This window comes from Mustelus asterias, chromosome 22 (assembly GCF_964213995.1).
Source record: "Mustelus asterias chromosome 22, sMusAst1.hap1.1, whole genome shotgun sequence".
NCBI lineage: Eukaryota > Metazoa > Chordata > Chondrichthyes > Carcharhiniformes > Triakidae > Mustelus > Mustelus asterias.
In genome coordinates, this window is record NC_135822.1 from 34044495 (window position 1) to 34057615 (window position 13121).

The window sequence follows — 13121 nt, forward strand, 5'->3', positions numbered from 1 at the left end:
TGTAATATTTAAGGAAGCTTCAGATACAGGAGCAATTTAGTTGTGTTTTATGCAACCTTCCCTTTTGACAAGCACCCCCTCTCTGACTTCAGCTTGTCAACATCTCCGCAGTCCTCTGTAACCCTTCTAGTCTTTCCGTCACTTGCAATACTATTACAGCTATTGCTGGTGTGAACTTTTCTCTGTAATCATTCCGAAACTCCAAACACTCGATCCTGCACATATTTCCTTTTCCTCCCATCCTTCCTGTGTTGAAGTCTACATTCCTTGGGGTAGATTTTCAATTCATCACCTGGGGACGCGACTGGCATTTTGGAACTGCCGCATATGGTGGAAACTGGCTGAGTTTATTCCTTTGAAATTACTGGGTAATATAAATTGCACCAGGGCGACAAGTTAAAATCTATATTAAGCGCATCAGAAAATGGTGAAGATTCTCTGCAAGCAGCAACTGCGGAGAGAAAGAAAGAGAGAGACACACACACACACAGTAGATGTCTCAGATCTGTGACCTTTCAGCAGAAAATCTACCCCTGTTGTCTCTTGCTCCAATTCATTTTTTCTTAGCATTTGAGAATTGTGTAACTCCTTAACCTCCTGCGAGAGCCTCTTTTAAAAGCCAATTGAGAGAGCATCCTTTCCGGATACATTGCAGTTTGGGGTATGGCTCCTGCTCTGACCAAGATCACAAGAAACTACAAAGGGTCGTGAATGAAGCCAAGTCTATCAGGCAAACCAGCCTCCCATCCATTGACTCTGTCTACACTTCCCACTGCCTCGGAAAAGCCCACGCACCCCGGACATATTCTCTTCCACCTTCTTCCATGAGGAAAAAGATACAAACGTTTGAGAACATGTACCAGCCAACTCATAGAATAGAATCATAGAATCCCTACAGTGCAGGAGGAGGCCATTTGGCCCATCCAGTCTGCACCAACCACAACCCTACCCAACCCCTATCCCCACGTATTTTACCCTGCTGGTCCCCCTGACACTAAGGGGCAATTTACCATGACCAATCAATCTAACCCTCACATCTTTGGAGTATGGGAGGAAACCAGAGCACCCAGAGGAAACCCACGCAGACACGGGGAGAGTGTGCAAACTCCACACAGACAGTGACCCAAGCCGGGAATCGAATCCGGGTCCCTGGCATTGTGAGGCAGCAGTGCTAACCACTGTTCCACTGTGCCTACTCAAGAACAGGTTTTTCCCTGCTGCCATCAGACTTTTGAATGGACCTACCATATATTAAGCTGATCTTTCTCTACACCCTAGCTATGACTGTAACATTATATTCTGCACCCTCTCCTTTCCTTCTCCCCTATGTACTCTATGAATGGTGTGTTTTGTCTGTATAGTGCGCAAGAAACAATACTTTTCACTGTAAGTCAATACATGTGACAATAATAAATCAAATCAATCAAATTAAAATCACCTGGCAACTGTTTGATCTACCTTGCCTATTCCTCCATGACAGGCCTTGGTTTGTTAACTGTTATTCTCAATATAAAATAACCTCAACAGGAAAACACAAAGCAAAATATCTCTGTGTTAATGTAATTTATTCTTATTTTGGCCTTAGACTTGTTGGCTAAGAGGTTAAGTTGGAAACCAAAGATTCCAGCTTTCTGTTGGTTCAGCCATTGCTGATTTGCAGTCATTGGGTGGGATCTTACCATTTTGCCACGCCAATCGACTAAGAGGCGAAAAATTGGGTTCGTGCCTACTTTCGTGCCTCACGTTATTTTGTTCTTCCTGTTCTTCAGGGTAAAGTCAGCCCCATGCCCCATCGTTATCGTTCAGGCTCACTTACCTTAGCCCCCTCGTCAGTCAAGGTCCTCACTGGCAAGGGTCACAGATAGTTCCCAGTAATGTGGGTTGGGGAGTGTACACTGCGTGTACACAATATACTGGGGTGCCTGTGCAATGGCATCCCGAAAGCTCAGCAGCCGGCTTCCCGGCGAGCTGAGATTCCACCCCTCTCCCTACTGGCAAGATTCGCATTAGGGCCCCTGTTTTGTACAGAGTGCCATCAATTCCCATTAATTAACTAGACGGGGTGCAGAGGAAATTCACTAAGTTAATTCCGGAGTTGAGAGGGTTGGCTTATGAGGAGAGACTGAGCAGACTGGGGCTATACTCATTGGAATTCAGAAGAATAAGGGGAGATCTTATAGAAACATATAAGATTATGAAGGGAATAGATTAGATAGAAGCAGGGACGTTGTTTCCAGTGGCGGGTGAAACTAGAACTAGGGGGCATAGCCTCAAAATAAGAGGATGCAGATTTAGGACTGAGTTGAGGAGGAACTTCTTCACACAAAGGGTTGTGAATCTATGGAATTCCCTGCCCAGTGAAGCAGTTGAGGCTATCTCATTGAATGTTTTTAAGGCAAGGGTAGATACATTTTTGAACAGTAAAGGAATTAAGGGTTATGGTGAGCGGGCGGGTAAGTGGAGCTGAGTCCACAAAAAGATCAGCCATGATCTTATTGAATGGCGGAGCAGGCTCAAGGGACCAGATGGCCTATTCCTGCTCCTAGTTCTTATGTTCTTATATTCTTATTAACTCACTGAAAAAAAGGGCAAGAAAAACTTCCATTTTGTCGCCCGTTTTACACTTAGAATTTTTTGAGAAAATGCCACCCATTTTGAGTATATTGAATAGCATGTGGAGCTGGGGAGTCCTGGCCACTTCTTTTATCTTTTCTGGCAGCTGGGACTCATTCCCATTCTGAATGATAGCTAAAATAAGGATTGGAGCCTGGATTTTTCACCCTATATTGTCACTGCAATGTCTTCCCAAACATCCATTAATGTGTGTCATTGATTTAAATTTGCTGTATTTGCACAACTTTGGTTTCTTGCATTGGAAAGTGATTTTTGCTCCCAGCCTGACGTCTCTGCCCTTGGCCTGCTCCAGTATTTTGATGAAGCTTAGCACAGTACCTCATCTTCGACTAAGCACTCTACAGCCTTCGGGACTCAATATTAAATTCCAACAACTTTAGACCATAACCACTATGTTTACCTTGTTTTATGTGGATTCTTTTTAAATTGTTTTTATTTCTTTGAACAAAGAAAATTACAGCACAGCAACAGGCCCTTCGGCCCTCCAGGCCTGCACCGACCATGCTGCCCGACTGAACTAAAACCCCCTAAAAGAACAAAGAAAATGACAGCGCTTGCTGACTTGTTTCTCTCTTATACCTCCGTGTTGCATTCAGCTGGCTGCTAAATTCATACCTCATCTGGACACGGGAGGCAGTTTCTTTGCCACACCCATTGTCACTCTGTTTGGCTGTTGCATCTTGAACCTTTTGCTATCTCTCCTGTCCGCCACTCTATGACAGGTCTTCCCTGTTGTACTTTCTGTCACCTCACCCTTGTTAAGAACCCCACTGATGTTAAATGAGAAGATATTCCAAAACGCAAGAAGGTAACTTACAGCACCGGTTCTTAGAGGTGTATATTTTCAATCTTGTTTAATGTGAGTAAAGATATACAAACAGGTGAGGAACAGTTTATTCTTGTTGCAATCCGTTAATAAAAACTTTTTATTAACTTAAAGGAAACATGGAACCAGAAAGACTGCAATATAAGACTTAACTACAATAATAGCTACATACACAAGTCCTCTGGCACTTTCAATATCCCAGCTTCTCGCTTGTAGTTATGTGATTACCATTCAGATTCGATCAGACAGTTATTTGTTGTACTTTTTCACACAGATTGTGAATTGAATTGCTATTTACAGTCATCGGAAAACCTAGCCGCACTGATTCTAATGGGAATATTTTCAAGTTCTTATCTAATAGAAGTTTTCATTTGTTTTCTGTACACAATGTTATTTTTTAGTTCAACCGAATTGTTAGTTCAACTGAAAAAAAGCTTAAATCAATATTTTATTCCGAAGTACGTACTTTAATTTTGTGTTTTATATTGATGAGGTGTTCAACATGGTTCCAGCAGGAATACAAGTTGAATGACTGTGTTGTATTTTACATATTGTCATGATTCTGTTAGGGACCATAATGTTCAAAAAAAACAAACAATTACCCACCAGAACCATGGCACAAGATTTCATACTTTTTAACAAAAACAAAGTTTATAAAGAGAAATGACTAAAGAAAGCGCTATTAATTTCGTACTAAAATTTATAAAGGCTTATGCTATAAATTCAGTTCTGCTTTTTACTTCCCCCAAGTGTTCCCTATCCTTAGGAAATCTTAAAGGTTCATTTACCTTTCCTGGGTCCAACCTGATAGGTTTGTCACAGCCCCCCAGAATGTATTTTAATTCTTAGACCATAAGACCATAAGGCATAGGAGCAGAATTAGGCCACTCGGCCCATCGAGTCTGCTCCGCCATTCAATCATGGCTGATTTTTTCCTCATCCCCATTCTCCTGCCTTTTCCCCATAACCCCTGATCCCCTAATTCTTCTTATTATTGCAGCTATTCCTTGAGCTATCAATTACATGGTGATCCTTCCATTTGATTTTGGCAAAACAATCTTCCAATCTTTATTTAAAAATCTCATGGCTGTGGATTCTTCAGCTCCTTGCCTTGGCTTTGAACATACGTAGATAGTGTTTCCCAGTCTGCTCTCACAGCTACTGTACAGATCTTTCGAAACTAAGTGCTCAAGCTGACTGCTTTCTGTCACAAGACTCTGTGAGGACCACTGTAGATTTCTTCCACTAGCTGCAAGCTAGCAAATTTAACCCTTAAAAGTGGAAGGCGTAATTTGACAAGGAAGTATTCAATGAATGGCATGACACTAAGATGTTCTGTGGAACAAAGGGATCTTGATATGTTTGTCCATAGATCTCTGAAGACGAAAGGGCATGCCAGTAGGGTGGTGAGAAAGGCATATGGGATAGATTACAAAAGCAGGAAAGTCGTGTTGGAGTTGTATAGAACTTTGGTGAGGCCACAGCTAGAGTACTGGTCATTCTGGTTGCCACATGAGAGGAAGGATGTGAGGGGGTGCAGAGGAGATTCACCAGGATGCTGCCTGGGATGGAGCATTTAAGCTATAATGAGTTGTTGGATAGGTTGTTTTTGTTGGAGCAGAGAAGACTGAGGGGCAACCTGACAAACTTCCCTTCTAGTGATGCCATGTTGCTATCTCTTAATGGCATTTTAGGACATTTGACTGGACCACTTGAGGGTCCCAATTGGTGGCAGGGTGGGCAGGTGATAAAATTCAAATTTACGGCCATTCTCCTCTCCACTTTGACCTTTCCAGCTCAGGTTTTGCTTGGAGTCAGAAGATGCAAATTCATTCCATGGTCTTTGTAGCTTTCCTTTGATTTACTCCCAGTTGTAGAAATGACAAATTAATCGCTGAGTGACTCAAATTACAACCGGCTATCGTGGAATTTGCAGAAGCCCAGAAAATTTCACTCAATTAGTTCAGTGGCAACATATTCTGTGCTCCCTCCGACCCTGAACTCGCTCTCACGGGAGAATGATCTCCCGCATTTCGACAAAGCAGATTGGCCCATCTGTCGAGCAGTTTCTACCACATTGTGTTGTCTGCGTGCATTTGATTCTTTGCTTTGGGGCCTAGATTCAAGCAGACCAGCCCAGGGACTGGACTATCCATTCTCACGAAGAAAGCAGCTGTTACTTGAGACCTCCTGTGCCAGGCCGCTGATCTGTTCAGGTAGGCAATCCCACTCCATCACTCACAACATGCAATGGTCGGAAAGTTGATTCACATTAAATCTCCTGTCATTGTGTAACCCATTTGTGATTGATGATTTTGGGTTTTCAGCTGGCATGCGCACCTACTGCGTTCAACTGAGATGCAATGAAACATTTGCCATCATCATTGGGGGGAGGTTACCATTTAGGGGAAACGAGTGGTATTATCGCTAGATTATTAACCTAGAAACTCAGTGAATATTCTGGGGACCCAGGTTCGAATCCCGCCACGGTGGTGGAATTTGAATTCTATAAAAAATATCTAGAATTAAGAACCTACTTACGTCCATGAAACCATTATCAATTGTCGGAAAAACCCATCTGGTTCACTAATGTCCTTTAGGGAAGGAAATCTGCCGTCCTTACCTGGTCTGGCCAACATGTGACTCCAGAGCCTCGGGCAACTAGGGATGGGTGATAAATGCTGGTGATGCCCATGTCCCATGAATAAATATTTTAAAAATTGTGTATCGGTTTCCAGGGAGTGAAATGAATTCAATCAATGGGTTTTGATGCTGGGATGGTCCTTGTTATTCATACAAAAGCCCCAGTAATCTTGACAATAAAAATATTGAGCTTCTACAGTTCTTGTCACTACACAGAGAGATTCCTCCCTGATTTGTTTATCTTCCAATCGCATTTCTCAGACGTCCCCCTGAGGGCGCCCTTGCAAGAGCCACCTTTAGAAGTTTGGACTTGAGGGCAGCCCATCCTGCTGTACACGGCTGGTGGGAAAGGCCTATCCACTGGCAATGCAACCTTGGTGAATTATTCTGACTGAATCGTCTTCATATCTCAATGGCGATGCCAGCCGCAGCCCCAGTACAATCTCCTCAGTGGGATCTAAGACCTGATTCTTCAGTTGGCTCTTCCATTATTCACAGGATAGTGAGTCAGTAGATATTGTGCAGTCAATTTGGGCAAGGTGGCTATCATGGTAGAATAGCTGATTTGATTTGATTTGATTTATTATTGTCACATGTATTAGTATACAGTGAAAAGTAATGTTCCCTGCGCGCTATACAGACATAGCATACCGTTCATAGAGAAGGAAAGGAGAGAGTGCAGAATGTAGTGTTACAGTCATAGCTCGGGTGTAGAGAAAGATCAATTTAATGCGAGATAGGTCCATTCAAAAGTCTGATGCAGCAGGGAAGAAGCTGTTCTTGAGTCGGTTGGAACGTGACCTCAGACTTTTGTATCTATTTCCTGACAGAAGAAGGTGGAAGAGGGAATGTTCGGGGTCCGTGGGGTCTTTAATTATGCTGGCTGCTTTTCTGAGGCAACAGGAAGTGTAGCCAGTGTCGATGGATGGGAGGCTGGTTTGAGTGATGGACTGGACTTTGTTAACGACCTTTTGTAGTTTCTTGTGGTCTTGGACAGAGCAGGAGCCATACCAAACTGTGATACAACCAGAAAGAATGCTTTCTATGGTGCATCTGTAAAAGTTGGTGGCAGATGTGCGAAAACTGCGTGCAAGCTGTGAGGTGTGGGTCCTCGGGGATATTTACTCCCAGTGCCTTTTGAGCGTTTGTCCGGAGGGACTCCTGTCTCCTAAACTGTTCCAGGACGTTTCTCCTCCTTTCCGCCTCCTCCACTAAGGCCTCCAGGGCAGTACCTGAAAAACGTTGTGCTCACTCCGTCCCATGTTGCACCATTCCTCGTTGCTTCCCATTTCCTGCATGGCGGTAATACCTCCTCCAACCAAAACCCACCTCCCCATTAAAATACTACAGAGCAGCTTCACCAGCACTGGCTGGCTTTGAGTGATAATAGAAATTAAGACAGTGCATCTTCGACTGATGTGTTTCAGTTTCCTCTCACAGTCCAAAGATGAGCAGGTTAGGTGGATTGGTCATGATAAATTGCCACTTCATGTCCCAAGACGCATAGGATAGGGGGATTAGTGGGATAAGCATGTGGGGTTACCTGGATAGGGACTGGGTGGGATGCTGTATCGGCAAGTCAGTGCAGACTCGATGGGCCGAATGGCCTGCCTCTATACTCTAGGGCTTCCATGATTTCAATTGATGGCTGGGGGATAATGGCACATTACATTCGCTGTACCCATTTTCAAAGGCATTCCAGTTAAAGTTTATTTATTAGTGTCAGAAGTAAGCTGACATTAACACTGCAATGAAGTTACTGTGAAAATCCCCTAGTCGCCATACTCCGGCGCCTGTTCGGGTACACTGAGGGAGAATTTAGCATGGCCAATGCACCTAACCGGCACGTCTTTCAGATTGTGGGAGGAAACTGGAGCACCCGGAGGAAACTCACGCAGACACGGGGAGAACGTACAGACTCCGCACAGACAGTGACCCACGCTGGGAATCAAACCCGAGTCCCTGGTGCTGTGAGGCAGCAGTGCTAACCAGTGTGTCACCGTGCCACTCCTAGTTTAACCTTCAATTTTACCACAGAATGATTTCTCTTGGTGCCAACTGCAAGGCCCATCTCACAGTGGTAAGCCTACTTGTGACACTAATAAATAAACTTTAAACAGTGGCACGAACTGCCTCATACCGTGAGCATGGCACCTTCCCCACCCTCAGACTGGCTTAGTTACTTATCTCACTCAAACAGGCCAGCTATCAGGATTTCACGCTGTTGACCTACATGGGACTACATGTATCTGGGTCAATCGAATGGACGGAATACTTTGTTCGCTCGCGTGTTACTTCCACTCAGTGGCTTGTGATGTAAATCAGGAGATTTCTGCTGTCAATTACTTGTTACAGCGCTCACGGAGGAACAAAGTACCAACAATTTAAATCCTGTTAGAATTCAGCATTTCAAATAGGCAGTCCATCACATTGTTATTTAAGTGTCTACTTGTAAACCACTTCTGAAACCTGTGTGTGAATTTAACTGATTGTTCCACACAATGGGCCAGTTTGATTTCATCGCTGTCCATTGTGCTGTATGAGATTTGATGTGAAGGTTACGGCAGCAAGCTTCCTTGCTACAGGAGTGTGTTTGCTGAACACATTTAAACTGTGAAATCCTGTGGCCCTCCACATCATAGAATCATAGAATCCCCACAGTGCAGAAGGAGGCCATTTGGCCCTTCGAGTCTGCACCAACCACAATCCTACCTAGGCCCTGTCCCCATAACCCCATAAACCCAAGCATTTACCCCAGCTAGTCCCCCTGATACTAAGGGGCAATTTATCATGGCCAATCCACCTAACCCGCACATCTTTGGACTGTGGGAGGAAACTGGAGCACCCGGAGGAAACCCACGCAGACACGGGGAGAACATGCAGACTCCACACAGGCAGTGACCCAAGGCTGGAATTGAACCCAGGTCCCTGGCGCTGTGAGGCAGCAGTGCTAACCATTGTGCCATCATGCCATCCTATATGTTTAAAAGTTGTACCAAAGCAGTGTAAATAACATCAAATTCCTCACTACAGACACACTGGTTCAAGAAGAAGTCTAATCCCCATTTTTCCACTGCTAATGAATGCCAGCTTTGTTGGCCATGCCCATGTCCCAAGAATGATTTTCAAACATAGAATCCATAGAGTGCTGAAGGGGGCCATTTGGCCCATCAAGTCTGTACCAACTCTCCGAAAGCAGCTTCTATCTAGACCCACTCCCTCGCCCTATCCCCGTAACCGCAAGCATTTATCATGGCTAATCCATCTAACCTACACATCTTGGACCACCAAGGTGCAATTTACCGTGACCAGTCCACCTAACCCGCACGTCTTTGGAGTGTGGGAGGAAACCGGAGCACCCGGAGGAAACCCACGGAGGCACGGGGAGTACATGCAAACTCCACACAGACAGTCACAGACAGAATCTTGTAGTTTCATTCTCTTTGTAAGTAACATGGGATTTCTATATTTATTCTTTGAAAAAAATGTTACTGAGACTAAAACAAATTAAACTTTTAAAAATGAATTTGTTTAAATGGGCTGAGTTGGCAATATTGGTTTTCAGTCTGGAAATCGTGGACTCAAACCCAACTCCCGGATCTGAGTACACAATCTCGGCTGAAACTTAATTGAACTGCTAAAGAAGTGCTGCATTATAGCAGCTGCTGACTTTCATATGGCAGGCTACATCATATGTGGCACAGTGGTTAGCATTCTGCCTCACAGCGTCAGGGACCTGGGTACAATTCCCAGCCTCGGGTCACCGTTTTTGTGCAGTTTGCACGTTCTCCCCGTGTCTGCATGCGTTTCCTCCAGGTGCTCCAGTTTCCTCCCACGCTCCAAAGATTAGGTGGATTGGCATTGTCACGAGGGGTGACGATTCTCCCAGCCAGCGCAGTGGGCCAGGAGACTCAAGCAGAGACCATTTAGCGGGTTTCCGGCTGGACGCCACGGCCTCTGTGAATCTCCGCCTACCAGATTCCAGCACCGTCAGCTCCACACCAGAGGTTGGCACGGAGCTGTATAAATAATGTAAATGAAGATTTACATCTGATTAACAGGCCCAGGATTGGAGTCTACAGGCCCGCTAGTGTCTCCCCTTCCCCCCGCCCGGAGTGTTTCTCTCCACAGGGGTTTACAATAGCTCCCCACTTGCGGGGAGCTGACGGCCTGACCCCGCTGGAGTGAAGAAGGCCCATCGAGGTGCCCCCAGGGGCAATGTGGCAATGCCCAGGGGGTACCTTGGCACTGCCTACCAGGCACGGGCAGTGCAAAGGGGTGGGGCCAGAGCAGGGTGGGGGCTTTGGGGGGGGGCAGGGCCTCTGGGGGAGGAGATCGGTTGGGGTGGGGGGTCCCACTGCCACTCTGCACTGGGCGATGATGGAGGGAGTGAGGCCAGCGATCGCAGCTGGTCATCGGGGTTGAGGGGGGGTTCAGCCTGCTGGGCAGGTCGGGTTCTGTGGGGGTGGGGGGGGGGGGGGGGGGGGTTCAAGGCTGCTGGTGGTTGGGGGGGGGGGATCAGGAGATCGGGACTACTGGAACTGGGGGGGAGATCGAGGCAGAACAAGTGGGGAAGGCGAGGCTGGCTCGGACGCGTCGGGTTGGGGTCAGCGATCAGGCTATGGGGGGTCGCGGACTGGGCAGCAATCGGGGGGCTGGCAGGTAGGGGCCAGTACACATGCGCTGATCTCAATGTTGACAGATGAGCACATGTGCAGTGGCCCGCTCAGCGCTATGCTACCGGCTTCTCCAGCGGGAATAGATCCCACCCATTGATTTTTAATGAGATTCATGCTAGTGGATTCTGCAGTGCACAGAGTGTGGGGAATGCATTTTGAAAATCCCGCTGGAAAAAACAGCGGGATTTACTCCTGTTTTCACACGAATTCGACATTTAGAATTTTTTTGGGAGAATCCCACGCACGGGATTACAAAGATAGGGAAGAGGGTAGGGTTTGGGAGAGTTGGTACAGACTCAATGGGCTGAGTGGCCTCTTTCTGCTGTTCTACGTTCTATGTTAAACTGAGGCCTCATTAAAAGGTAGATTCTATGCCACTAGTTGAGCATTGCAACCTTTTAGTAAACTGACCAATATTCCTTTCCCAAGCAATGACAAGAAAAAGAGTTGGACCAGTCACTCATAGTGCAGCTTAGAAGTAGGCCACTCTGGCCATTGAGCCTATGCTATCCCTCATTTGCTATTTGTAGGGTTTTGCTCCGTGCCTATTGGTTGACAACATCGCCTACTTGACAATTAATTTACATGTGTGCATTCCCGAAAGGCAGGTCCTTGGCTCATTGTCTGATGGCGCAGGGAAGAAGCTGTTCTTGAGTACGTGACCTCAGACTTTTGTATCTTTTTCCCAAAGGAAGAAGGTGGAAGAGAGAATGTCCGGGATGCGTGGTGTCCTTGATTATGCTGGCTGCTTTGCCAAGGCAGCGGGAAGTGTAGACAGAGTCAATGGATGGGAGGCTGGTTTGGGTGATGGATTGGGCTACATTCACGATCTTTTGTAGTTTCTTACAGTCTTGGGCAGAGCAGGAGCCATACCAGCTGCTCAGGGGATTGGAAGTGTTGCCTTCTGATGGAGGGCTTGGAAGCAGTGGGGGTTGGGAAACTATAGGGAGTCATGTTGGAATGACACCATGCCGGCGGGGAAGATTCCTCTTGGGCACCACTGAGGCGGGCAGCTAATCGAATTAATTCTGCTCCTGACCAGCCACGGTTCAAACAGGAACTGAGTGTTCAATTCCAGCAGTGAGGCCCTTGAAATCAAGTATGTGCTCCCATTGAATAATATTCAGCAATGTGTTTACTGGTTTTCTCATCAATTTTAATGGGCTTTAGTCATCATTGGGCCCTTTTCACTTCAGTGAACTGACCCAGGAGATCTTGTGGTGGGTCAGGCACTCCAAGTTCAAGTCCCACTTCAGGACTTGACAGGGAGATGCATTTAACCTGGCATTTAACCTTCAATGGATGGCAGGCGGGCGATGAGAGCGAGAGAGATTCCTGATCAACCGTACAGCAGAAGGCAATGTCCAACCACTGCAGTACTTGGCCAAGCGTGATCATGGATCAATCCAATGGAAGTCCATGGTTGCCAACACCCTCCAAGGGCACAGTACCTGTGGAAGAGGAACTGACCCAGTAGAACTGTCTGTGTTTTGGCTCCAGTATTGCTCAGCAGAGGAGGTTGTGAGCAGCAAGTACATCACCATTAAGTATAGATATTTGTCGTGCTACAGTAACACGTTCCAATTCCAATTCTCTTCCTGCACCCAGTGGTGCACTAAAGCAGACTCTTGTCTGTTTCCATAGCAAGTAATCCCGGAACAGGTCGCCAGTCTGTCTCCAGGGGCTTATAGCTTGAGGGACACCATGAGCATTTAGATAGTGTGGAGGAGTGTGCCTCTCCAGGGGTAAGACACAGTGACCAGGTCACTGGCACACAGTCAGGGTCTGTGGCCCGGAAAGGGAAGAGAGGGGTTAGGAGAGCGATAGTGGTGGGGGATGCATCAGTTAGAGGCACAGACAGGCGATTCTGTGGGGGCGAACGGGACTCCAGGATGGTAGTCTGCCTACCTGGAGCTGGGGTCACGGATGTCTCCGAGCGGATAGGAGGCATATTAAAAGGGGAAGATAAAGAAACGGATGTCATTATACACATTGGTGGAAATGACGTAGATAGGAAGAGTAGGGGGATCCTAAGAGAGCAATTCAGGGAGTTGGGAAATAGGTTAAAAAGTAGGGTCACTAGGGTGGCCATCTCTGGGCTGCTCCCAATGCCTCGTGCCAGTCAGGCTAAGAATAGGGAGTTGGTACAAATGAATGCCTGGCTAAAGGACTGGTCCAGGAGGGAGGGCTTCATTTTCATAGATCAATGGGAGGTTTTCAGGAGAGGATGGCACCTGTACAAGAGGGAGGGGTCACAACTAAGTTGGCAGGGCACAAATATCCTGGCTGGGAGCTTTGCTAGTGCAGTTCGGGGGGGTTTAAACTAGTATGGCAGGGGG